Source organism: Equus asinus, chromosome 7 (assembly GCF_041296235.1).
Source record: "Equus asinus isolate D_3611 breed Donkey chromosome 7, EquAss-T2T_v2, whole genome shotgun sequence".
Lineage (NCBI taxonomy): Eukaryota > Metazoa > Chordata > Mammalia > Perissodactyla > Equidae > Equus > Equus asinus.
Window position 1 is genome coordinate 36,034,081 of NC_091796.1, and position 26,968 is coordinate 36,061,048.

At 40.6% G+C, this 26,968-nt stretch overlaps 1 long non-coding RNA gene across 5 annotated transcripts in view; it reads right to left on the minus strand.

Moving 5' to 3' along the window:
• LOC106845809 (uncharacterized) overlaps nt 1-26,968 on the minus strand; it is a 98,042-nt gene that overhangs the window by 57,713 nt on the left and 13,361 nt on the right. For 4 of the 5 annotated variants that reach the window (XR_011504442.1, XR_011504441.1, XR_011504440.1 and 1 more), the window contains exon 2: nt 22,140-22,269. This is a non-coding gene — a long non-coding RNA (uncharacterized lncRNA). Of the gene's footprint in view, nt 1-5,022; nt 5,225-22,139; nt 22,270-26,968 lie in introns of all 5 variants that reach the window. The other variant, XR_011504443.1, reaches the window with a different exon arrangement.

Consider the following 26,968-nt stretch of genomic DNA (forward strand, 5'->3'; position numbering starts at 1 on the left):
CAGAGGGCTGGCATCCTGAGGACCAGAACTGAACCACCAAATCAGCACCCAGAGAGCCGTGCATTGAGGCAGGAGGAAAATTTGCAACTTAAGTATTTGCTCCCTTGTCTACACTGCACTGACTCTGTGCCATCTGTACAAAGTGCAAAGGGGAACGTGAAAGAGAAAGATGCACCCCCAGTCCTCTTACGAGAGGTTAATTCTCCAAACTAAAAACAACAACAATAAAAGCCAGTGTAATAATTGGAGGAAAGATAGATCATGACATATACCAATTTATGCTGCAAGAAGAGAGTTAAGTTCAGTGTGGAGTCGGTGAAAAAGGCTTTCTGGGGAAGACCAATCTTGAGTTGGGTCTTGAAAGAAGGAAAGGAACTGTTCACTATGATTCAAATCTTCCTTTATTTGTGAAAAGCCCTCTTAATATTTAAATACAGTTTTCTAATCTAGTTTTTAATCTAATACGCTTTGCTAATCTAGGGGCACTACCCATGCTTATGCTCAAACCTCCTGCTTCATCTCCCATATCTACCATTTCCATGGTTTTTAATTTTGTTCATTCCATTTTTTTTTTTGCTCAATATTCTCAATATTGACATTGATCTCTTCACAGTTTTTCATTTGTTTTTGATTTCTTGGCTTGTTTTCTTCAGAATCTATTCTCCCTTGTGCTTATGTAAGTGTGGCCTTCTTTCTGCGATGGTTTTATTTTTCTCTTCCTTTTCCTTCCTAAGCTCTTCTCATCCTGGTTCTCTCTCCTTCTATCTTCATGCTGTATCTTACAGGATCTCTTACACCTCAGCATTGTTCTACCTGGTATTTTTATTTGATGGAGGCATTTGTTTTCTACAAAGAAAATCTTGGTGATATGTTCAATCATATTCTCCAGATGATCTGTGGTAACTTTTCCTGGAACGTGTTCTTTCATCAGGTGTCATTGTTTAGTGATGTCTCATTTTTCTTTTTCCTGTTCCTTTGATCATTTTTAAGAGTAGATTATATGTATCTTTTTGTTTATTACTCATCTTTGGATGGGGGAAGGTCTTCCAGAATCAATTGTTGGTGGCAGGTTGGAGTTTGCAGGGATTCTCGGTATGGCTTGCGGTGGGCTGAAGTATGTGAGTTCTCACAGCCATTTGTGGCCCTTATTCATCACCAGCAATCAAGGCAAGCCCTGCAGGGCTTTCTACAATGCAGACTTCTCTGCTACCCACTTCACCAAAAACCAGCTTCCTGAAAATCTGGGTGATGGTGTTACCTGAAACAGCTTAATTCCTTTGAGACTTACTTTCAAGAATTTTCAGGCAAAACCATATCAGCATTTATTCCAGGGCGACTCATCCCTTACTACCAAGGCAAGACTCCTCTGAGTACCAAAGTCTCTTAAATGTTGAGGTTTCCAGTCTGGCTGGTGGGAACAGGCACTATTCTGACCCTGTAGGAGTACCAGGTGCTTTCTCCTCTAACCCTTGTGGGTGGGTCTTCTCCTTGCCTAGAGTAGTTTCCTCAAAGCATGCATTGACCAGTGTTCTTCTGAACCCTCAAAGTCACTCCCTGAAGATCTCCAGGTTTCTCTCTGCGGGTAGCTCTCTCTTCTCTGTCAATCTGCCCTGCAAACTCTAGTCACCTGGACTTCCTCAAATTCCCAGCCCCATCTCCTCAACTCAGGGTGTCCACTAGGATCCATCTGGGTTTGTTCCAGAGCCTAAAACTCAAGGCAGTAAGTTCGGGAAACTATAGGACTGACTTCATTCGTTTCCCGTCTTTCACGGATTACTGTCTGTTGTCTGAGGTCTAGGTTCTTGGAAGCAATTGTTTCATAAATTTTCTGGTTTTTTCAAGGGTTTTTTTCAGGTGGAAGGGTAAATAAGCCCCTGTTATTCCATCTTGGCCCCAAGGAGAAGTCTGCATTATAGTAATTCTTTGTTTAGCCCCAACATTCTTGCTACTAAAGGCTTGTTCCAAATAGTATCCAGAAATGCTTGCTCCATTTCTGTTGTCGCAAGAGAAGCACTGCTGGCTTTGTTCCTCCAAATGTATCCCTTAGGGTGGACACCTGGGCTCTACCTTCTTGGTCTGAGATAGCCTCCAAGGGGTCTTCTCTCAGCATGATCCTAGACCATTATTCAACCTTCACTGCACGGATAGCCCTTCATCCTAGATTGTGGTTAAGAATGAGAGATGTTTCCAAGTGTGTTGTTTCACATTTACTTTTCATTCTCCTTTATTTCGGAAAGAAACCATGATGTTGACTCAGCCTTGCCTCCTGCTGATGCTAGGCTCCTCAGCAGGTAAGGACTGTGAGTTGATATGCGTAGAAGTCCCTGCATATGGCATGAAGCCTGCACACTGGGGACTCTTAGGGAGCATTTGCTGATGATAAAGAGAAATTCAAGGGAGATGATAATATCTGAGGCAGAACAAGAGAGAAGGATATGATAAGGGCCCAGTAGAGCAAATGGGGTAGTTGAAGAGATATGCCTCCTGTTTGTTCCAACTTGAATAAAAGTCTAGATATGTAAAACTAAGCATTTGTTTGGTTAACATATGCATTCTAGAAATGTTTATATAGCCATCCAGATAATAATAGCAAGTTGCAGGGCAAGTAGATAAAGGAAGAAGAAAGACATTTACGAAAACAGAGCATATGAAAATGCGAACATGGCACATAATATTTGTTTGTATTTCTCAAAAGCTCAGTAAGAAAAGCAGTCTTCCCCCTTGCTAACTGACAACCCTTATCTTGGTTTCTATGAAGCACTCACTGATGGAAATAAAAATGAACCAAAACTTAGAAAAATGTGATACTGTCAACCATACTCAAGGAAAAAATATAATTACTTAGTCACTTTAATTACACATGCAGAGTAAAGCAATTGCTTGCAATTTACTGGGGTATGCCAAAAAAAACTTAATATTAATAAATATTTGTGAGAAATCACTTTGTAAATTTTAATTACTTAACAAAAGCAATAAAATAATTTTTAATTAAAAAGTATGTACTCCCATAAGTAAAATGACCCTTCGTATTCCAACATAGCAGCTTCTTTTAGAGCTGAAGGATAACACTTCTAAGCCCCTAATTATATACAAATCATGAGGGAGAAAAGAGAATAAATGTTATATTGTCTCTTCCCAATGGAAAATTAGGGAAAAAAATTGCTAAAGGAAAAAAACTGGGGATTACAATAGTCATTTTTGAGATATTCTTTTCACGTCTTGGAAGGAACATTACCTCTTTTTAAATTCTGGTAAGGTAGAAATCCAAAGCACTGATGACTGCCAAGTGCCATCTATAACCTTGAAGCCCTGAATATGACTTCTGTGCTCTTACTACCATGCCAGTCTCCATTGCGCTAACTCATTGCAATTCTTAGTGAATGAATTAATTGGTGTTTTCTTACTGGAAACTGCAAACAATTTGTGGAAATTAGTACTGATGACTTTTTCAACAGACATAAATAGTTTTGTGTTTCTAATTGATAATTCCAACCACTAATCAGCTGTAATTAGAGAACAAAAACTTACAGGGGTTGGGTTAGTACCCTGCCTTTCCAACTATATGTCCAGAGGAGAAGGTTAAGTGAGATGATCTTATTTTGCCAGCCCAGGAAACCTAGATTCTTCCTACATCCCATGGCTATTGCAAACCACATAATAAAGTAGTTTTCCTTATTTCTCATTCAGTTATCCAAAATTCTGTCCCTTACTGGTATATGCCAAGTCCCCCTCATTGTTAACACAGAAAGCTCATCTGATGGAATTATTCTTAATTGTCTTCTACACAAGTTTTATAACTAGGTTTTCTACAAAATTTTTTAAGTTTCTGAAACCTGGGTAAAAGTTTCACTGAATCTTATTGTTTCTTGCTAGAACCCTGCAATAGCAGAGGCTAAGATAGGCAATGAAGAGGAGTAAGAAAAGACATTCTCTAAAGCAGACCTGTTTTCTGAGAGATGATTTACCAAATGACCTCCTTGGCCACAGTCCCTCAACTAATTTCAGTCTAAACAGGGGAGTAAGGTCATACACCACCAACAATGTACAGCCGAGTCATTCCTCTGATAACAGCAAATTAGCGCTGGGAAGGAACACGTATCAGCCTGAAAAATTCATGAAGATTCGAATCTGTTGCCTAATTAGCCAAGTGGTTGATACAGGAGGAAAACCTAGCCCACAACTAACAATGTCACATTAGGGGCATTTGCTGGACCTTTCCATTGAATGTCTGAATCGATTGAAACATCCAAATGACCAGCTAAACACATGCAATCGTCCCCACTGGAAAGTTTTTTCTGCGGTTACGTTAAAACTTGTGAGTATGGGCGATTCACAAAGCATGAATTGAAGTCAAACCCACTGTCAAATGAGATATATGTATCTATGCCATAGGAAATGGTGATGTAAATTTCAAATAAATATGAATCAGGAGCAATAGAGTGATGACACAATTTCCTCTGGGATTGAAAATATGCATTCTCTCCAACTTTCCCACCAATATATCAATGCCCCTCCTCCACACACACATACAGACACAAAAAACATATAAACCTATGGTTGAACACTTCTAGTGGAATGTGTAACTATACATCACAAATATGTTAGTTCCTTTATTCCAAACAAGTCCTACTCCCTTCCAAAATCTTGAGCCTAGTGATGTCCTAGCAATCCTAACAGATGGTCAATGAGGAGAATACTAAGAGTCTCTATAGCTGCTGAAAACTTGGAAAATTTGGACAAGAGTTGGCACATGGCAGACTTCTTCCATTCTTCTCTGTGTGTGGACATCCAAGAACTGAGGAATTTCCCGAGAGAAATAAACTGTTTATAAGAACAAATGGTGACATTAGGAGAGTATTATTAACTTTTTCTTTCCTGCATGGAATGGCACGGGATATGATAAGGCACAGGGGCCCTGGTACAAGTCCAAGTGTACCTTTTGCTTGGGATCTAGAGGATTAAGAGGAGTCCAAGGACAGTGGGAAAAAGCAGAGAAAGTGAAACAAAGATCAAGCTACTTACCTCCTGTTCTAAGCTCTAGACTTTAGAGAAGAATAAAGGGAGTTTTGATGTTTCCTTCCTATTACCCAGCACAACTCACACTGGAAAGAAGAAAACGACTGCCTAGGAAGAGAAAATATGTATTTGCTTCAGGCAGTCACATCATATCATCTCTGGGGAAACTCAGCTTAATGATGGATGGACGAATGGAGAGCACCAAAGTCTGGAAAGGAGAACCATATTTCATTATTGAACTGCTGTAATTACTAAAGTTTCAGACTGAGCCAACATTGAGTTCCCTGTAATGCACACCTACTGGTTATTAAAGAATATATGTTATGTAGCGATATAGATAATATATGTATACATTATGTAACATATGTATACACACACAAGCACACACACACACACACACGTATATATATATGCTGAGTGATGAAATGAAGGATCCAAGACAAAGAAATAGGTGTAAGTTTATCTGGTTTCATAAGCCCAGAAATTGATTTGTGAGGAGAAGATATACACCTGAAGTACACCTAATAACAAGGTTCCCAGTGAGTGGGATGGATAGTAAATAAAACAAGAACTGATAGGACAGCATGACAATTTCATGTGTTTTTTAAAGATCTCTTGGAGGAGATCTAAAGGATGGTGAGGATTAATTCAATGGATTAGATGGAAAAAATGTATCGGGGGGGAGGATCAACATGAGAAAATGCGTAAAGGTAGTTGTGCGAACACTTCTTTGTAGATTAGAGGATAACATTTCAGCGGGGGCCTGAGAGGCAGACCTAAGTTACACTTTGTATAAACCAATGAGAGGGCTGCCTAACCCTAACCTGAAGCTTGCCTTTTCTGACTTCCCACTGCTCTGCTCACCTGGACTTCAGATGGAAGTCAGGGGTAAAGAGCCACACAAGCTCAACATTTTCCTCAAGGAATATGCTTGCATTTGGCCATGACCAATAATCCTGGAGTGGTCAGGGTGTGACTATATTGGTTCATTCATATGCCTTGTGCCTGTCCTAGGCTCAGTGCTATCCCCTCAAAGGACCACTTTGCATACTTTTTCACTTGAGGATCAGGCATTACAAAGAGTTCTAATTGTTCCCACACGGTGTCCATGTGGAAGCTAGCTTTTGAAGAGCATTCTCTATAATAATGTTGATATTTAACACATTTGCACTAAGACAAAATGTTCCTTTTGATTGCATTTTAGGAAATCCCAGGTCTCTGGTTCTGCCATCTGTTCAAGACAAGGTGTAATTCCATCGCTTTGGGGTACTTGGGCCTCCCCCTGGTTATCTCTTGAATTAGAGCCCATCTGGATGCCAATTCATGGCTGTGCTTCCTGTAGATCCAAGAAGAATAGTTTTCAGGGAAAGGCAAAATCTAAAGTGTTGGGTCAAGTCTGCTATGGTGTCCTTTTCTGCTATAGATATTCTAAAGTTACAATTTTAGCTTTCTTTATGTACTGTTAGCAATTCAAAAGAGAGAACTGAGACATAAAAACAATTAAGTTTGTCAAAACAAATACAGTTTTGTTTTAGTCAAACATTTTCATAAAAATGAGAAAAGATTTTGATGAAGACTCTCTAATAAATATAGTAACCACTGCCTAAAAACAATTTTAAAAAGATAAAATGCCTTGGTTAGTCAAGAGCAGAGGAATTCTGTTATTTATTAGCCTATGATGGTGGCTGAACTTCGCAAAATATGGAACTGGGAGTTACTCTCAGATGTGATCCAGGAAAAAAATCTAAAATGGCTCAGTTAGACAAAAGCATAAAATCTTGACTCATCTGGGTTGGCTGATATGGTTTCCAAAATCTGACAACAAATCAACCCTTTCAAACTGTAACTCTTCCACCAGCTTTCTGACTATGTGTGCCTCCGAGATAATGCTTCTCAACCCTCAGGGCGCTAGGAGAGACCCTAGAAAGCATGTTCTTAAATTAATCAAGGAGATTTTTCTTTAATTTAAGGTTTTAGTTTGGGTTAAAATCCACATTTCCCTGAAGGGTGTTACTCTAAATTGACACTGACCAAGTTCACTTTAGGTGACTGAAGAACACAAGAGCAGGTTTTATTACGGAGAAATAGAACCAGGAGGGCAAGAGTCATTGGTTCTGGAAAGCTGAAACAGATAAAGAAGAAATCAGAATGGAAAAAATACACTAAAAAACTAGGACTTTAAAAATAGTGATAACCGGAGAACAGCTTGTGCTTTCCTGCATCCCAGTAACTGATACGAGAAGGCTCAGTGACAGTAGGATGCCTGAAAGATGATTAAGAGAAACTTAAGGACTTCGTATATAGTTGGGCTACACTGGCCCAGTCTATCCAGATGCGGTCACAGCTAACAAATTTTTCCTTTTATTTGCTTTCTGCTCCCCTTGAGAGTTGGTGAAAATTCATTTTAAAGATTCAAGACATTGAGATTTCTCCTCTGGTATAAAAATGAGAAGGTTGACCCCCAGGAAATATAGAATGGGGCTTAGCAATGATTTTTCATGAAGGCAGCACTTGCACAACATTCTGTATTCTTCAGCAAAAGCACATAAAGAAAACCTAACTATGAATAGGTTGAAAATCCTTAACATTTCTTTGCATTCAAGTATTATGCAGCACAGATGTGGACTGTACTTCCCAGACCATGTCACCTTACTATTTTACACTTCACCAAACTGTCATTTGGGGAGACAGGGAGAGCTGGAAAGAGAAACACAGAAGGGTCAATATAATCAAATGACAAAAAATAAAAGAAAGAATGTGAGAGAGAGACTGGAAAAAAATATGAAAGTTGGTCTAGAAGTCAAGAAGGAAGGCCCTGGTACTAACACCAACTGATTCAGTAAAACCATGCCTTTTTTTACCTTCTCCAGCATTGCCCCAATAATAAAGATCAATGAAGGGAGGCCAGAAGGAAGGCACCCCATCACTCTCCTCTTTGCTTTAATCTGGACGTTTTCCCCATCTGGCACCAGAGATCCTCCAAAGCACGGCCTAGACTATTCTTCAGTCTGTAGCTCCTCTTGTCTTTGACACGTGTCCCCATCTCCTCTCCATTGCTCTTATAATCCCCTCTTTTCAAACACCCTTCATCTCCTCTCCACTTTTCTACATTCATCTATTCTTCACCATGTACCTCACAAGGCTCTCCCTTGGTGAAACTCTTACTGCCTCTTCCAATCAAGTGTGATGTCTTTGTTCTCCAACTAGCCAGGGACATTTATTCAGACCATGCTTTCAACACTTGGCATATTCTCTTATTGGCTCCAAAAATGTTTACTGAACACAGACTACGTTTCATACACTCTTTTAGCTGCTGCTCACTATCTTCATGGAGTTTAAGGTTATTTGTATCCTGTAGCCCTGAAGTTCCTTAAAGGGGCTCTTTTATTCATCTCTGGATCTTCTGTACACTCACTGTGCTTAGAAGGGATTTAGTAAGTCTCTGTTGAATCAAATGGGGTGTAATTCAAAAGCAAATATTTCTTCTTTCCCTGGAGGATTTTGTCCTATAAGATCAGTCCTTAGTTCTATTAGTAACAGCAGGTCCCTGCCTCTAGCACGGCGATCTTCTTTCTTTCTCAGAGGAGAAAGTGTGTGCAATGTATGCTGGGGATGTTGAGAAGCTCCTCCTGGACAGAACATTGCTGTAAAGGTCCATGGATTGGTTTCCAGGGCTTTGTGAACCTCCTAATATAGTGTCTCCATTTGCCTTATTTTCTATAGATTCTCTACAAACCCCAACATTGAAGAATATAGCAAACTGAAATTATTCTGAGTTCTAAAGAAAATGGCTACTAGGTCACAGCATTGTCATTTGACCGCTCTCAGGAGTTTCTCCAGAGAACTATCTTTCAGAATGAGGGATTCTAGTCTTCCCCGGGTCAATGAAAATGCAGTGGTGGTGGTCGCCAAATGGAGCCATGAACTGACTGTGATCTCCGGAAGGGTAGACAGCATCTCCATCATGTTCACTCTGTTCTGTTCAGTTTTTGGGATCGTGCTTGGTAAACTCTCAACGCATAATTTATTCTACAAAAATGAATGAATAAAAGGAGCATACAGTTCAAGTTTGGTAAACAGTGGCAAGATTATTCTGGAACGAGATTATCAACCAGAGCTCAGCAACCTTGGTCTGCTTTTGGCTTCTCTGCACTTCTTTAATCCACGGAATCATCATCACAAATGTTGATGTTTGCTGCTATCATGCAGTGCAGCACCGTCTTCACTATGTGTCCATCTCTTTAGAGGGTTGCCATGAGTGAGGAGGGAGGACTCTCACTTCTAGTTAGCCCCACAGTTCTTGGTGCAGAGCTGGGCAACAGAGATGGGTTGGAACAAACAGGAGGAAAGTGTTCTTGTAAGGATATACGTGGCCCAGCTACTCTGCAAAGTCTCTCAGACCCTTAATATCCTGAAATGCTTCAGCTGTGTCTTTCTCACAGCACGTAGCCCAAGACATGAACTGCCATTTCTTCAAGGAAGACTTTTTTAAAATCATATTTTCCCATACATTTCAAAAACAATATCTATTCACAAAAAGAACTCAGAAAAGACAGAAAGCACACACCAAAAAAATAAACGATTTTATGCCATGGTCCCGTGGTAACAGATGTTGGCGTCTTCCTTCCATATTTTGTTATGTATATAGATGCAGAAATACAAATATCACTAATTTGCATGAGGTGGAGTGTAAGCAAACCCATGTGTTGGCACTTACTGGTCCTCTCCAAACTCTAAGACTGTCCTGCTCGGCAATGAACCCTGTTTCAGACCTGTCCCCAAAATCCCAAATCTAAACCTTTAGAAGTTATCTTTAGAAATTCATGATTCTTAGCATTTCACTTGGTCTGTTAGCTTCAAAGCTCTCTGGGAACTGGGACTTAGCATTAGGAATGATTCTATTTCCCATAGATCCCTTTCTCACATTAGTTCTTACAAATTTTTGGATTAAACAACAAATATTTTGAGGTGCTTATTCCCTCCAATTCAAGAAATGGGATCTCATTGATGGGTAGAGACCTACAAGGCAACCAGGAGTCAGGCAGTGGCATCTCCTCAAAGAAGCTGCTGTATTGTGCTCACTGCTCTAAAGCTATGATGCCAGATTCATGATGACGGCCACATGGATGCTAAGCTGTTAAGACGAATTATCACCTTCACAGGAAAAAAACACTAAGTACACTTCCTTTGTGTCATGTTTTAAATGAATTTTTCTTGTCTAGAATCTTGTCTTAGAGGAAATTGTCCAAGTGCACCTTAATCAAAGCGCAGCTGACTACCTTGGCTGTTATAGGCCTCAGCTCTCGTAACATGAACTTCTTTCTGAAGGAAAAGCAAGCGATATCTTCTTGCCTCCTATTGCTAGTACAAACATTCTCCCATAGACTTACAGGAAAATCCGCTTCCCAGAAGGATGGGTGGAGAAACAAATGGTGGTCCTTTAGAGAAAGACAGACAGGCCTAAGTCACCACACTGGGTTTATCCAAATGCAAAGTATTTGGAATTCAAGAAGTCCTAGGAGGTTGGGATTAACAAAAAGTAGCATGAATAACTAGTGAGTGGTGCATCCATTGATGCTAAAAATAGGTCAAATCCAATTAACAAGGACTGTTTATTAATGAAAATGTCACTGTGAAGTGCGGGAAGTAACAGGTCAGTTGTAAGTAAACAGGGTCGGAGATCTTTGCCGTGAAAGGAAATTTTCCAGAAAGATGCCAATATGGAGTTAGAATAGCCAATGCATCAGGTTATCCAGAAGATACATGATCTCCACCACTCATGAAAGGAATGCAAAGTAAAGAAGCAGAACTGGTTATCTACTCATAATATACAAGAAAGTCATAAAAACAGTGCAAAAACAATACCCATTTGGTTTCATAGCTTTTTCTTTAGAATTAGCCCTCAAAGAAAAATTTCCTTTGGTTGGTTTTTTAAAATGAAATTGACATTATTAAAACCCTTGTCTGAAGCTATGCCCCTCATCATGCCTAGCACATAAAACATTCAATAATTTGTTATTATTTTTAATTGATTGATACTAGGGCAAAGGAAAGCCTACCTTCAGATTAAAATTTCCATGAATAATTCATTACTATGTTATAAACTTCGGTGAATTGAGGCATTCAGGGTTTTCTTTCACCTGTATCATGCGACTTCTAAAACCTAACTGACTAAAAGGGCACTAGGAAATCTCAAAATAATTTAAGAAGGTCTTGATATTCACTTAAGTAAGTATCTTTAATATGTATGAATATCTTTGGACTTCAGTAGTTTTATAGATCTGGGGTAGCTTCTCCTGTTCTGTGCATATTATGTGTTTCATAAGAGAGACCCTGCACTGAAAACTGTCAACATAGTACAAACACTAAAAGTATTATTACGATCATCACCAAGGAAAATAAACACCTAAATGAAAAATGAGTTTGTAAAATATATATATCACTTCTCACATTTATTATTTCTGGTGGTAGAAGTCTGGCATATCCCTAAATCTACCTCACCCCAAGGACATGTGTCCACTTGTCTCTGATACTGTCACCCAATACAACCCACACCAAGGCCACACTATTTATTGGTGCTCATTGATGGTGTTTTTCTCCAGAACAACATGAATATTTGTAGTCTTTGTCGTCCTTCAAAGTTAAGCAACTGCATCACATTGACTGGATATGACACCTTACTTCACCTTCTTGCAGAAACTGTATTATCTTGGAAGATTATTAATTGGTGTCCTGTAGCTGATCACCAATAGAGCTACAAGTCAGGGACCGGAGGACTTTGCTGCAGTTTAACATCCCTGGATAGTGAGGGCAGAAATGCACGGCCCCCTTCATGGTGAAAGGAGCAGGAAGGTTGATGATAAATGATCAGCGGGCCAACATCTTGGCTGAGTACCTGTCCTATGCCTAATGTGGAGACGAGGTGTACGGGAAAAGACACAGTCCTTCCTTCAAGACCTGTACAATCTAGTTGAAAAGATGAATATAAGCATGTGAAAACACAGAATATAGATTTTATCCTTATGAATGGATTTGGATGGCACAGAAAACAGATGCTAAGGGAGTTCAGAAAAAGTGAGCTGAGGATTTCAATGATAGGGAAGTTTCACAGAAGGAGTTGAACTTGTGCTGTGCATTAAAAGGACAGGTGGAGTTCCTGAACATGTGCAAGTTAGACGGGGAAGTGAGGATGCTGACCCATACCAAGCAGATGGTCTGTGCGGGGAATAGCGAGACAATGAAAGGTCTTGACATCTTGTCAAAGGAGTTTAGACTCAGTGCAGCTGGAAGTAAAGACCCACTAGAGATTTTGAGCTGGGGAATAGCCTGACGATATAAAACAGCTGAAAATACAAACCAGCAATCAGGCTGGTGCTTTTCCCATGGGTACAGAGAACTGAGGGATTAATTCAGGTATGACAGACTGAATATTTTCCATGGCTTCCGAACTTTACCCAAGATCTCCTGTGCACACACCTCCACAACCCTGTGTCCAGCACATGTGTGTGTCCGAGTCTCAGTCATGAGAAAGAGCTCACTCAGGAGTAAGTTGTTAAGGAGAAAGAAAGCTCTGGATATTTAAACCAAATAATAAGGGTTATGCTTAATTCCCCAATTAGGCAGCCCCTGAATTGGCGAAAATTTACAAAGGTGCCCCTGTTCAGAATTTATGATAATCAGTCCAGCAAGGAAAGAAGAGGGATGGATCATGTGTCCTGCCTCCCTATGAGGTGAGGAGAGGGGCCTTCTGCCCTGGAGACCGATGCGTAAAGCACAAGCTGCTAAATCAGTGTGTTTCCTGGGAAAGGTGCTGTTTAACCTAGCAACAGTTTTAAGTTTGTACACATTTGCATGCCGAGATGTGCTACCACACAGTGCCATTTACAAACACCACCATGAGCCCAGCCTTTAGCTTGGGGTGGGTATTCATGTTTACTTAGCTATCTGGTTTTTTTTTTTTTTTTTGGTTGCTGAATTATACATGTAAATCAATATGTATCTTGAATTTACATACCAAATGCAAATGGTGCGACTGTCACTTTTTCTCCTGTTCCATATTTGTTCTCTGCAGAATGAATACCATATGCACCTTCAGTGAATCATTCTGGGCCTTTGCCCTTCTTGCTTTTCAGAAAATCATCATGGATGAAGTAGAGAGAAGAGTTCTCCAGAGCATTTCAAACAGCCAAGCAGTGAGGCCTTACTGCACATGGCCAAACAGGAGTCAAGAATCAGATAGTTATAAATCGAGGAACCATGTCCAATATCAGACAACAGGGTGTGGCGGTAGGTGCTGCAAACTGGAGAACGGATGCCCCACTTAAAGATATTAAATTTAAAAAGAAAATTAAAGCTGCCAGAAGGTGGGGAACAGAACTAAGGCAAAGAGCTCTAGAGCTACTCCTTGGCTGCCATCATCATATGGCATATGTACCCACAGTAGAGACACAGGACTCAGGCCATAATCACTAAGAAGGATCTCTTCCCCTGTGCCCCAATGCCCATGTCAAGGATAAACTCTCCCACCCTAGGAGGTCACCAACATTCATCTGTAGTCCTGGGCTTCTTGAACAAATGACTCTCTTTTCCTTGGCTGACCTGCCAGTCTTAAAATAGTCCATGACCCCAACTGGTCTCCCTGCGCAGGGTCCAGGGCATCTTCCAGCCTATCCACATAGACTTTCAAGAAGTATGGCTCATTTGGCCCTCTGATTATTGGATTCAGTGGTTACAACCCAAGCTCCTTCCAGAAATCCTCCCTAGGAAATCCTGCTCCACCTTTATTGAAAAAGAATCAAATAGACCCCAAGAAATGATTGCTGGGAATATTTTGGAGCAGAAAAGCAAATTAGCCTCTCCCATTGCCATCTTCTAATTCCACCTCTAAAATTCCACACTGCTATTTCTGACATTGTCTTTCTTCATGTAAAATAATTTCTACTACTAACTGAATAAAATGGGCAAGATTAATTCTGAGGGTTTTTAAAAACTAAATTTGAGTTTGATCCTTTTCACCAAATCTCATTGCATTTTCTTTTTTTGCCAATTCAGTACAGTTTCCCATTAAGAGCTATCAAATTCAATCAAGGTACTCAATTCTTACAGTTCAACTTTCCTGAAATTCAGTGCTCTTTTCTCCTTCTCAATGAACTTTGCTAACTACATGCATAGAGTTGTCATTCAACCTTAGTTACATTGAACTGATGCATTTCAAGTCTTTCATATCCAAGACAGGAGCAATAAGACCTTAATCATTTCCAAATGGAAACAAGTTCTCTGATCTTTGACAGCCGTGCTGTGCCAGCATAGTAGATATTCTTGTTGTCCCATCTAACTGGTGGAAAGAGCTCCACTCCTTTCCTTCCAACCCTTCCCCACTCCTCACCTATTGAGAGGATGCCTTGGCAATCCAATTACATTTGAACTACAGTGGCTAATTTCAAAGATGGAAACATTTCATAATTCTTGTCACTACCTTCAAGGATGAGAGTTAATGCTCAGAATACTCTAAAATAACTTCAACTATGTTTATTTAATTTACTTCCTCTATACCGACATGCACATGTATCACTTTTGTGTGTGTGTGTGTGTGTCAAGAGAGAAAGCAAACCGATGTACACTGTAATGGAACCACTAATGAGCTGATGCTATCTGCTGGTCTCTTTAAAATGCTGTTCCCTTCCTGTTTTGCATTTGTTGGGTTAAATTACATATGCACCCCCAACTCTCCTCACTCTGCCTCTCTAGAGCTTTCTTCTCTGCTTTTCCCTCTGTCATCCAAGAACCACATTTCTTTAGAGATTAATAGAGATTCATACTTTTACACGCACATGTGCACACACACAAAGCCATAATTTAGGACCACATGATTTTAGATTTTAGATTTTAGGTGTGCACAAACTCTCCTCTTTACATATGTGTACATACATTCATCCTGTACCATTCTTCTTCAAAATAAATAACTTTTTGAGCTTCAATTTCCCAACATTGAGCATTCTTTGTTTCTTAGGGATTCTTTGTTTCCTAAAAGGTAGCTTGTTTGTTTGTTTGCTTGTTTCAACAAAATCTTTAATGTCTGGTGAGGGTACATGGACAAAGCTCCTAATTTGGAAAGAGGAAGAATTAATGATGTTTTGAGGAGAAAGAGGGATATCTTATGGATAATGTTATCATACTCCCAGTTTCCCCATGACGAGCTTGATTTCCAATTGTTATCCATTATAATTATTAGTAGCACCTCTTTTACTCTCAATAGTTTCCTGGTTTGGGCCATAAATTACATGGTCGTTGTTATTCCTAGCACTTATGCACAGTGTAATCATAGCTGCTGATTAAATGTGTTTGCTGAAAAAGTGGAGTGCACAAAGGTGAAGAAATCCTAGATTTTCATAAGAGTGGGGAGAACATGTCAGAAAGGGCAACTCTTGTCCAAATTGCAGAGTAAGCCAATAATCTCAATGCTCAACACCCAACAGCTACCCTTGCTGAAGCATCTTTGACCTCTGCCAATTATCCCCTGTACGCCCAGGATCTTCATGCTTGTCCCAGACTTTCCCACTCTGCCTCCAACTTTGCTATTTGTAACCCCCGGCCTAATAGAATATAGGGAAAACTTCTCAGGTCTCACACCAGACTCAAATGGTGTAAGAAATTTTTCTAAATTCAGAGTTCTAGTAAATGACAGAGTGAGGATTTGGACCCAAGACTCTTGACCCCAGGTTTAGTAGTTGATCTACCACCTCGTGACTGCTTAATCTCAGGGGAGTTTTCCCAGGCCGTAACTCACTAAAATGCTGGCTTCTAGATTTCAGCCACTCGCATCCCTCATCTCCAATGTCTCAACCTAGTCAACAGAGATTCATTAAGGGCTCCGCTCTGACAGAGATTTGACTTCTTCTCCAGGTGTGTGTGAGCATGCACATGTGTGTGTGCGTGTATGTGTGGTTGTTTATCCAGCAGGAATCAGGATGCAAGGAGAGGCTGTTTGGATGAACAGAATATTTGCTCGCCAAGGTCCAGCTCACACCTCTCCCTTGCCTCTGGCCATTCAACCCACTGAAAGCTTATATTCCTCTAAACTCAAAGCACTCTCAGTCTATAGCTCTAATTTGGCAATGAAACACAAGGGCAAAGTGATGTCTCTTATCTTTTATCATTTTTCATGTGTTTATGTGACTCAGTTATTGGACTGTAAGCTCCTCAAGAGCAGAGACAAAGTCATCCTTTCAGTACTTATCAAAGGGCTGGACATACTGAATGGATTTTGGCTGATGACCACTCTACACCATGGGGATGAAACCTTCAAGTTGCACACTCTGGTAAACTTAGAGTAGCTTCAATGAAATGGAAATTTCACCTAAGTCAGCTTCTTAGCCACTGAGTAAGTATGAAAGACGCACTTTGGACACTCAACATCATGGAGTTCAGTGAATATTAGAGGTGGAAAGGACTTTACAGATTGTCTAACTCAAATGCTTTGCCTTACAGGTGAAAACTGGGCTGACAGATGTGCAGGACGGGTTCAAGGACACACAAGTTGGTGGCACGATTGGATCCTAGCTTGCACCCTGATGCCACTTGTCCTCTTCTGCCATCTCCTCTGGAAGCTGTGCCCAGCCTTCAGGAAAGAGACTTGGAGGCAGAATATCAATTTCCTAGTCAGGGAGTTTTTGATTTGGCCATGAAATAGAGGCTTGTGCTCCCTCAATATCATTTCTTGACTTTTTTTCTTGTAATTTTAGGAGTTTTTTTCCCCAAGTCATCTCCAGACCTGTAATCTCCCCAACTGCTTGTCCACAATCACTCCAGCTCTCCACAGGAGGGAATCATCTGTGGAGTGGCTGCCAAAAATCAAGAATATTTTTCATAACATGCCTCTGTCAGGACAGAGCTCCAGACCCCACGCTCTCCACTCTCCGCCCTCTGCTTTGGATTCTTACAGCATCTTTCTCTCTATACTCGGGTGTCACTCAGCGTTGGATTTGTGTGCTGTTAGCTTCTTCCTCTCCCCTCCGCCTTCTTCTTTCCTTACTCCCTCCCTCTCCCCGATAAGCAGACATTTGTGCTCAGAGGCACCGTACCCTAAATGGCTCCAGTGTTTTCACAGCAAATTCCTCCTCCCCAGCCCCTGACCTTATAGTCCCCTGCCCCAACGCTGCTCAGGAGTTCCTTGGCTATTTCTTCTAAAACCAAAGCTCCTCATTACTGTTTAAGAAGCTCTTCTCCAGGGAATCTCTTTTAAACAATCAAAATGAATAGAATGTCTGGTATTTATTTATTTTTTTTTGCTTAGTTGATTTATATAACATTTGGTAAATTCTATACTATTCTTATTTACAATTTGGAGCCCATTTCTTATACTATATGTGGTAATCTTTTTTATAAAAAACTGTTTGCATTATCAATCTAGTGGTCCATATCACAATCCTGTATTACGATATCGTACTCAGAATCAGATTAAATTTTGACTCACAGTGCCTCAGGAATATGTTTACATACCACTTTTATTTTCTGTAAAAGACACTATTGCAGTGTCTAACAAAAATTCTAATGTGAGCCAGCGCTCTGGGCAAGGTGAGGTATGAAATCTAAAAGTTAAAGAGAAACAAAAACCAAAATGGTAGCTTATTACAGAAGAGGAGAAAGGAGGTTAAGGAGAAAGACTTTTTTTTTTTCAAATTAGCCGTTCATTCTTACAAAAAGAAAATAGAAAAATTACCTTATACAAGGTGTTCAACTTGTCTTCACAAAGTCCTCGGTGTTCTCCCTCAACACTCTGAGGTCTCTAGCCATGCATGTCATTCCCACCCTTCGGCCCTTATCAGCTTTGGTCCCCTCAGGCCTTGCTCTGTTTTCTGCTTACTCAAGGCATTTAGTATTAATTCCTTTCCTCTTCCTGAAGTGACGCCCTCAATTTCAGCTTTCATTTTCCCCTAGTTTCAAAGCTGTAGGTTTTCTGAACAACAGAGTAAAAGGTCCTTTCTCCCCTTTTCCACTCCTCCCCCTAAGGTCATAACTTTTCCTCCCTGACAGACATCAGGAGTTTCTTACCAATGGCTGCCAGCTTGCCAGGACAAGATAACCAGTGCGTGTAGCATATTTTAAATAACATCCCTTCATCTAATCAATCACCCAGGGAGGACAGTGTCTGCCCTTTGGTCCACAGACACCTATGGGCATGCCCTTTGCACTGTCCTCTGTTAGGAATTAGGGGGTTATAATACAAGGGAAACCCTGCCTTCAAGCAGCTTACAGTCTAGACAGAGAAAAGTCACAGGTATATGGAAGGAAATGAAGCACACAACGTAGAGAAGAGCCATTCAGGGTGCTTAATGACATAGGCATTGGCTCCTAGAGCACGGAGATAAGGAAATGATCCACATGGGGAAACAGGGAGGAAAGGCTGAATGGAGATGGGGCTGTGGGACTGCTGGCTCTCAGAACCAGTGACTTGCTAATCTGCCTAGAAAGTGAGGGAGAGCCATGCCCTCCCTCGTAGCCTGCCTCCTTGCACCACCTGGCAGCCTTAAGAAAGCCACGAAGCTACAACAGCCAAATACGGTCAGAAGGAGATTGGAGGGTTAATGAGTTTTGTTAGCGTGTTACTTTAATTGCTGTCGTTATTTCTGTACATACGCCTGGAGGCTTGCAGTGAATGCATTTTATTATTAATATTAAGCATTTTGTACAGCACTTTCTGTTTGCAAAGTGCTTTACAATCATTAATTAGTTATTCCTCTTGACACCCTGTCGAGGTGATCCAGGGCTCATTCACTCCCCTGCTCAGTTATAAATGGCAACCCCAGCATGTTGAGGTTAAATGACTTGGCCAAGGTCACCAGGCCCATCAGGGAAAGGCTAAGGTTAGAATCCCTCTGTCTCCCTTCAGGCTGGGGCTGATGCTGCTGGACCCAGCAGCTTCCCTGGATGGAGCTCATAAATGTTACAATAAATAAATAAATGGAGCCGGAGGCAGAAAAAAATGGTTCCAAGGCCTCATGGCTAAGGCCTGGGGACACCTCTGTCACAGTGGCACAGAAGTAAAAATTGCTGAGAGAAGACTAAAACTGAGCTTCAGTCATAACATAACCTCGGCATTCTCATAGCCAGTTTTAACGGGTCCTCCCGGAGATCCTCTCTGTCCTTGTTGCTGGCTCCTTTGAGTTTCCTTTAGCACGTTCCTTTTTAACTCTGAAGGCATTTACTGCCCAAAAGGGCTCCGAGATGTATAATACCGCGGTGATGCCTGGAAGAGCACCGTGTCAATTTAATTTGAACCAATCTGACAAGTCGGATACACTTTCCGGACAGCAGCCCACCGCGCGACGACACAAGGCTTCTCTTGTTAGGTTCTTACCCTCGCTCTTTCTCCTGCTGGTAATTACCTCAGATCAAGAGACCGATTGTAAACGCATTACGTTTTGCTGACAACACAAAGCTAGGGAGAAGCTGGAACTCCAATTTGAGAGGCAAGGAAAATGCAACACGATGTGCTTCCCTCTCTAAGCTGCTCTGCGGCAAATGAAATTCAGTATTGACAAACGCACATTAACGCCATTGGCCAGGGAGAGGGGCGGACGGGAAACTGCTGACCCGCCAAAGAAACATTTTCCAACGGTGTCCCTGGCCTGCGCTCTTGGAATCACAGAGGGGATCGTCAGAACCCTGAGCCTCTGGGACTTGTCTTTTTATTTTAAAATAATACCTCAGCTTGGAAAAGAGGTTTTTTGCTCCCCACCTCTCCCCACACCTGCCCACGCCCACTCTCCGGCACTTCTGCCAATTGGAGTAGCTCTTAAAAGACATTTTCCAGGGATTAGCGATCAAAGTCGACATCCTGTAAGGAAATAGAGATTTTCTAAAAACAGGAGCACCCGATTTAAATCTCCTTATGGCAGATGTTTTTTTAAAGGAAAACCTGCTTTGCCTCAATGCAAGCAGGACAAGCCCAGCCTTGATTTATGCTCATTACACTCGCAATCTTCCTTTCGGATGCGAGGGGAGATCATGACTGTTCAGTTCGTAGCACATTTCTCACTTTCATTTCGATGGTATTTCCAGAAAAATGTCAGAGAACCAGATGGGCCACCTTCCCCCGCAACTCCCAAAGTTAGCATTACCTTCAAGGAGAAGAAAACACCATCGATGGTTTAGCACGTACTTCTCAAGTTTTCTTTTTTTTGGTTTGTTTACTTGTTGTAAGCACTGATTCTATTTTCTGCAATGAGCGCAGACTAAGGATCTAGCGCCTTGCTAAGTGATGGGGCTAAATTGGGGTTGACGGCTGCAGTTAGTGGACACCTGAAGAAAAGGCTGTGTCCTCAGGAAACTTACCCTCTAGCTGAGCAAAGAATATGGATTTAAAAATAATGATTCTGGTGCAGGCCTGGTGGCGGATAGTGGTTGGGTTTGCATTCTGCTTCCATGGCCCAGTTGCTGGGTTTGGATCCCAGTGGGGACATACACGTTGCTTGCAGAGCCATGCTGAGGCTGCATCCCACATACAAAATAGAGGAAGATTGGCACAGATGTTAGCTGGGCCAGTCTTCCTCGCCAAAACCAAAAAACAAGAACAACTCTCCTCAGCTCTACTAGAGATGGGTCAGACTGCACAGAGACAATCAGTGCTACAGGAATTTGTGGGTCTGACATAAGAATAATCTACAGGGAACTCATGGAGGAAGAAAGGTTTGAGTAAGGCCTTGAAAAATGCATAGAATATACCTACACACACACACACACAGATATGCACACATAATTTTTTGTTCTAATCTAAAACTCTCATTTGACCTAGAATTGCTGACATATGCTCTTTGAATTCTGTTTGTTGCTCTCAAGGTTCTAGAAGCTGTAGAGATATTTGGTTTGGGGTTTACTTGGTTCATACTGAAAATATCCCAGGCCTGGCTCTGTAACTGTGGTTTTCTCAGCACAGGACCTCATTCCTGTCCGCAAAGAATTCAGTTCTCTTCAGCGCAGCTTTCTTTCTCTGTTGAGGCTCAAAATCACTGAGTGGACCCCCCAAATCTCCCTCAGCTGCCCTCATAAAGCTCTCGTGGGGCTCTGAGGCTCCCAAAGGAAGGCAAGTGGTGATTTGTCCTGGAGACTGCATCGTCACAGCCCCTGTGCAGGTGGCAGCCATTCCTCATGGCTTTTCTCCTTCCTTTTCACACCCAGTCCACCATGGATCATTAATCAGGTCATTTTAGAGTGGCAGTGCCTCACTGTACAGATTCTTTTTGCATGCCTGCCATGTACCAAAGTGTCATTTGTTTGAATAGTCCTTAGTAATAATATGGAAATAATTTGTCACTGTTTATTCCAAAAGTGGATTCTGACTCCTAGCAGCCCTGTGTACAGCAGAGTGGAACCTTGCCCACTGTTTTTGCATCATCCTCTCACATTCCGGTGCTTCATCAGAGGATGCTCTGCTCCTATTCATAGGATTTTCATGGACACTTTCTTTGGAAGTGGGTGGCCAGGTCCTTCTTCCTGGTCTGTCTTAGTCTGGAAGCTTCGCTGAAACCTGTCCACCATGGGTGGACCTGCTGGTATTTGAAATACCAGTGGCAGAGCTTTCAGCATCACAGCAACATGCAGCTACCACAGTTTGACGACCAACAGACAGGCGGTGTGCTTCTCTGACCAGGAAACAAACTGGGCTGTGGTGGTGAGAGTTCTGAATCTTAACCACTAGACCACCATGGAAATAACAGCTATTATTAATTAAACAATTATTGTTACTGTATGTAAGGCACTATGCTAAATGCACTGTAGCATTACTTCATAGAATCCCCGTAACAGCCCTGTGAAGTAGATATATCTGTTGTCCCCATGTTTAACCCAAATAATCTCAAGCTTAGAGAGATTGCTAAGAATTTCAAGGTTATATAACTAGTAGTTGACTGTGATCAGGTTGGAAGCAGCTCTAACTGACTTGACTTTCTGCTCTTAATCTCTGCCTCCCTATTTGAATTCAAAAAAGACGATAACATGGAATATATGCAGAATTGTTGTTCTTCCATCTCAACTGTTTTTTAACCCAGATGAAACTTGGGAGTTAAGCACAAGACATGTAAATAACCAAAATAACTATCAAAAATTCCACGCCCTGATGCACTTACCTTTGACTCATCGGAGAATCATTCAGGCCCTCATTTAGCGACTATTGATTCTTCTTTTACAAATAATCATCATCTTTTGTTTCATCACTTCCCAAAGCAAATCAGAAAGAGCAATCACTTCCATTTTATCCTATAAGGAAATTGAAGTTGGTCAATATTACCATTATATTCCCAAGGAAACAGTGCTAGTCAGTGAGGAGTCAGGATACAGATCCAAGTTTGTCTGAGTCCTCACCATGATTTTTGAGAGGGTTTTTTCAAAAACATTTCTAAAATCAAATTCAAATGTTAAATTTATCTTCAGGACTGTAAAGAGGGACCTTGTACAAAGGAGATGATAAATTATGGCTTGCTAGAATTGCAAAAAGACTCCTCTAACTAAACCCTCGTTTAAAGGTTGAGCTCCAGGTCTTTATGAGATGTGAAAAACATGGTACTTAAAGGACTCTGGACTTTTTAATGCAATTGTTCCAACCTAGTCTAAAAGCTGTCTTTTTTTTTTTTTTCCAAAGATTGGCCCTGAGCTAATATCTGTTGCCAATCTTTTCTTTCTTCTTCTCCCCAAAGCCCTCCAGTACATAGTTGTATATCTTAGTTGTAGGTCTTTCTAATTGTGCTATGTGGGACGCTGCCTCCGCATGGCTTGATGAGCGGTGCTAGGTCTATGTCCAGGATCGAACCTGCAAAACCCTGGGCCACAGAAGCGGAGCGTGCGAACCTAACCACTTAGCCAGAGGGCCAGCCCCTAAAATCTGTCGTTGATCTAGAACATGACTATTCCATGGGTTAACTATAACTAACCCAAAGTATAAAAATGTATAATTCCCAAGAAGCTTTTCATGCCTTAACAGACCATGCCAGGACTGGCATGGAATCTGAAATCAATACACTGGTTTTCAGTCTCTTTATTTTGACTTTTTCTAAGTAGTTTAAAAGTTAGTATCAACATAGTACTGTTATGAATATACATAAAAACTTTCAATAATCATGTCTTAACAGGCATAAAAGAAAATATTGTCACAATAATATAATTGAGAAGAGCTGTGTGAAGTTTTGTGAAGTCTGAATTAGTGACTATGTTAAACAGATAGAAAGCTTTGTTAAAAAATACTTTGCAGGGGTCTGGCCTGGTGGTGTAGTGGTTAAGTTCACACACTCCTCTTAGGCGGCTCAAGGTTCACAGATTTGGATCCCAGGCATGGAACTACACACCATTCATCAAGCCATGCTGTGGCAGCATCCCACCTACAAAGTAGAGGAAAATTGTCACAGATATTAGCTCAGGGACAATCTTCCTCACCAAAAAAACCCCCAACTTTGCAGGTATGCTTACTCATAGCTATCCAGCAGAGGCCCTCCATGTTTGATCCAGTGAATAAGGAGCAAACATGTATAGTTAATATTGGCCTTACAGGTGAACCTCTTGACTAGGCTAACTAACCCTCCATCTCTGCTTTCAAATGTTTGCCCCATAACTGCCTCACATCCACCTTCTTCTAAGTTATTTTAGTACAAAGTTCTCTGTGTCTTCTCTGGGGACTTTAACAATTTTGTCATTAGGATTTCCCATTCTATGGGGTCCATATTAATGACATGTTTATAACAAAACTCAGGAAGATTTAGTCTCGGTGGAGGAGTCTCTAGAACTTACCTCTTCCTCTGTCGATATGAGGGATTGAAAACATCCCTACAGGACATTTGTATAGCAGGCATAACTTTGAAATTTCCACATCTAATTTAATTTAATTCAACATGTGTTTTATAAACATCTGCAATGTATTCAACATAGTTCTTGGTACTGAGAGATAAAAGAGAAAGTGTGAAATCTTTTCTGGGTAAATGTAAGCTTAGCTGAGAATAAAGGATTTGTACACATGAAATAATAAATAACCAGATAAAGGAGAACGTGAAGTTCAAAAATATGATAAAAATGTTTTGTAGCAAAGCATATATTGGAATATCTGGGTAGGAGAGCTCAATATTAAAAATAGTGTTGTCCTGAGATATTAAATGAGTGGGCCTCCAATGTGGAGAGAAGTGATCATTTAGAGATGGATGAAGTGTTTTCCAGCAAAAGAAGAGGCAAGATCATTGCTAGCGTTAGAGTAGGACATAGCAAGATGTGAAACAAAGTCATGTGAGAGGTACAAGTTGCAGAGGAGGGAAGATGAGGTTGGAAGAGAAGTTTGGTGCAATAGATAAATGGCCACCTCCAGGCACCCCAAAGTTCTTCCCATATTCACAGAAGAAATGACGGGCCCCAATTGCAACTTGGAGGGACTTGCCAGAGCTCCCTGCAGATTCTCATTGAAATATTTCTCATCAAGATGACATTTAAGAGGATAGAGAGGGGTGCAAATGGCCAACAGGAGGACTTGCCGAAATGAAAGCAGCAAAATAATTTCCCAGATTGCCACTGACTATTAAAATAGGCCATGAGGGTCTATGGTTATTACTTTAACAATTAGTTAATTTTAGCAGCAGGGAGGCCATTAGCTGACCAGCTCACTCCTCTGCCCAGCATATCCTAGCCAATGAGCTGTGATTGGGGCAATAAAAATGAGATTGTGCCTAGGCAATAAAATATTTAAACTTTTAATATGTTGGTGGAAATGGACTACATTTTAAAGTGACAGAACATCATATTTTCCTTCTCTTTATTTATTTTTCCAAGGCCAACGTGCCTAATCATTGCCTCAGCAATCCGAAAGAAGGTATAATAAAAGCAAAGGAAAGACTGTGAGAAGAAACAAAAATTAACGAAATTAAAAAGGAAGTGCACCAACACCTTCTGTGTGCTACAGTGAGGAGAAATACTTGAGTTTTGTTCCTAAAAAGGAAAACAGTATATGCGTAAAATTACATCATAAAAATCAAATTGGCATAATTTATAAAGAATATGGAAATTAATGATGTAAACATAACTTTGTGAGTAGTGCCTATGGCTAATGTCTTTATCCATAAATGCCACCCAAATGTAAGTAAATTGCCGATTCTAAATTAATTTGCAGAATGCCTGCAAATAACTTAAACATTCTATATGCAAGTTAGTGTAAATATTGCAAAACCCCTGAAAATGAAAATAAGTATTCATAACTTTCTGCACCACTGAAGCCAACATTCACATTGCTATTTTCTTTCAACTGAGGTTTGTTTTTCTATACCAAATGAGGAGAGTAATATAAACTTGAGATTTATCCTGAGGTGAGCATCTTGACCTTTATCTTTCTCAAAAGCCTCCCTGCTTCATATGTACAATCATAACCATCCAGTCAAAATTGGTTTCTCTTCACCATGGTCTCCAGTTGAGCACCTTTTTTCTTTTTTTATTGGGAACGTGATTTCTCATTTTCTTTCCTTATCCAAATGCTACCCAAACATTAAAACTTATTTTGTCGATCCTGAAAAATTGAGCTTTTTGCTTATAAATGCACCCATTTTTCACAATATATTAAAGATCTTCAATATTCTAAACAGATTTAATTGTAATCTGAAGCAGTCAGGGAGGGCTTTCCCATGAAGCTGAAACCTGAGCAGCCTTTGAAGGACAAACATTGGATGAGGAAGAAGAGAGAGCAAAGTCCTATGACTGGAAGACAAGGTCCAGATGAAGGAGGGTTTAAAGAACACATTTGCTGCTTTTCCGAGGGCCAAGGCTACATCGGATGAGGGAGGCTCACACACAAAACAATGGCAGAGCAACCTCCACCTTCCCAGAGGTCCTCCAAACCAGCTGTCTCAACCAGAGACACAGCCCGCTCCGGGTCAGGTTACGCAGCCCCTGGACTAGGAGTTCTCTTTGCTTCCGACTGTCAGATGAGTAGCCCTTGCTTTGCTTTCAGGGCATTGCATCATCATTGAGCTCTTGGCTCATCAGTTAGCTTCAAATTTACTAGTATTCATTATTTGTTTAAAAAAAAAGAGGAAAAAAGGAAAGAAAGGGGATAATTTACATTTCCTGATTCAAAGCCAGGGCCTATTCATCATCGCCTGCATATCGCTTATAAAGATGATAAATGAATGTATAGCAACTGAACCCTAAAACAAAATAATGTGTTTTTCTTAAAGCTTCGCAGGGCTGCATTTCCGTTGTAATTAGTTTACTTTTTTAATCAAATTCTGTTAAGCGGCAGTCAAAATGAAAGCTGATTTTCGGACTGCTAAAAGCAGCCCAAAAAAGAAAAGAAGAGCGAAAACAAGGATATTTTTTCACATTTACTGCTACAAAAATATCAAGATAATTGCATAACTTTCAGAAACTGCAAGAATGTAATCATGTCTTGCTGATTGTATGATATTCAAATATAGGATGCTGTAAGAGAACCTACCATTTGATAATGAACTGGTTAAATTGCTATTCCATCTTCAGAAATTCATATAGAGAGGGATGTCTTTAAATTTTTATGGTTCTACATTGCCTATAGGATAAGCTTCAAACCCTAAAATGTCATCACTTAACTTCAGTACTTCACCCTAAGCTTAATCCATGCTCTCTCAAAAGTATCTATTGATTCCATCTTGTGGTTCCTTGCTTTTCCTCGTATTATTCTCTCTCCCTGCAGTGGCGTTACCACTCTACTCTCCCTATCTGATCCTTGTTTCTGTAGTCTTAGATCATGCCCTTTCTCTGGAAAGCCTTCCTGACGTCTCCACTTCACAGTGGTAGCTCTTATATAGCTACTGACATTTCACTTAGCATATACAGTACTCAGTCCCCCTTATCCTTGATTTCGCTTTTCCCATTTTCTATTACTTATAGTCAACTAAGGTCCAGAAATATAAAGGGAAAATTACAAAAATAAACAACTCGTAAGTTTTAAATTTGATGC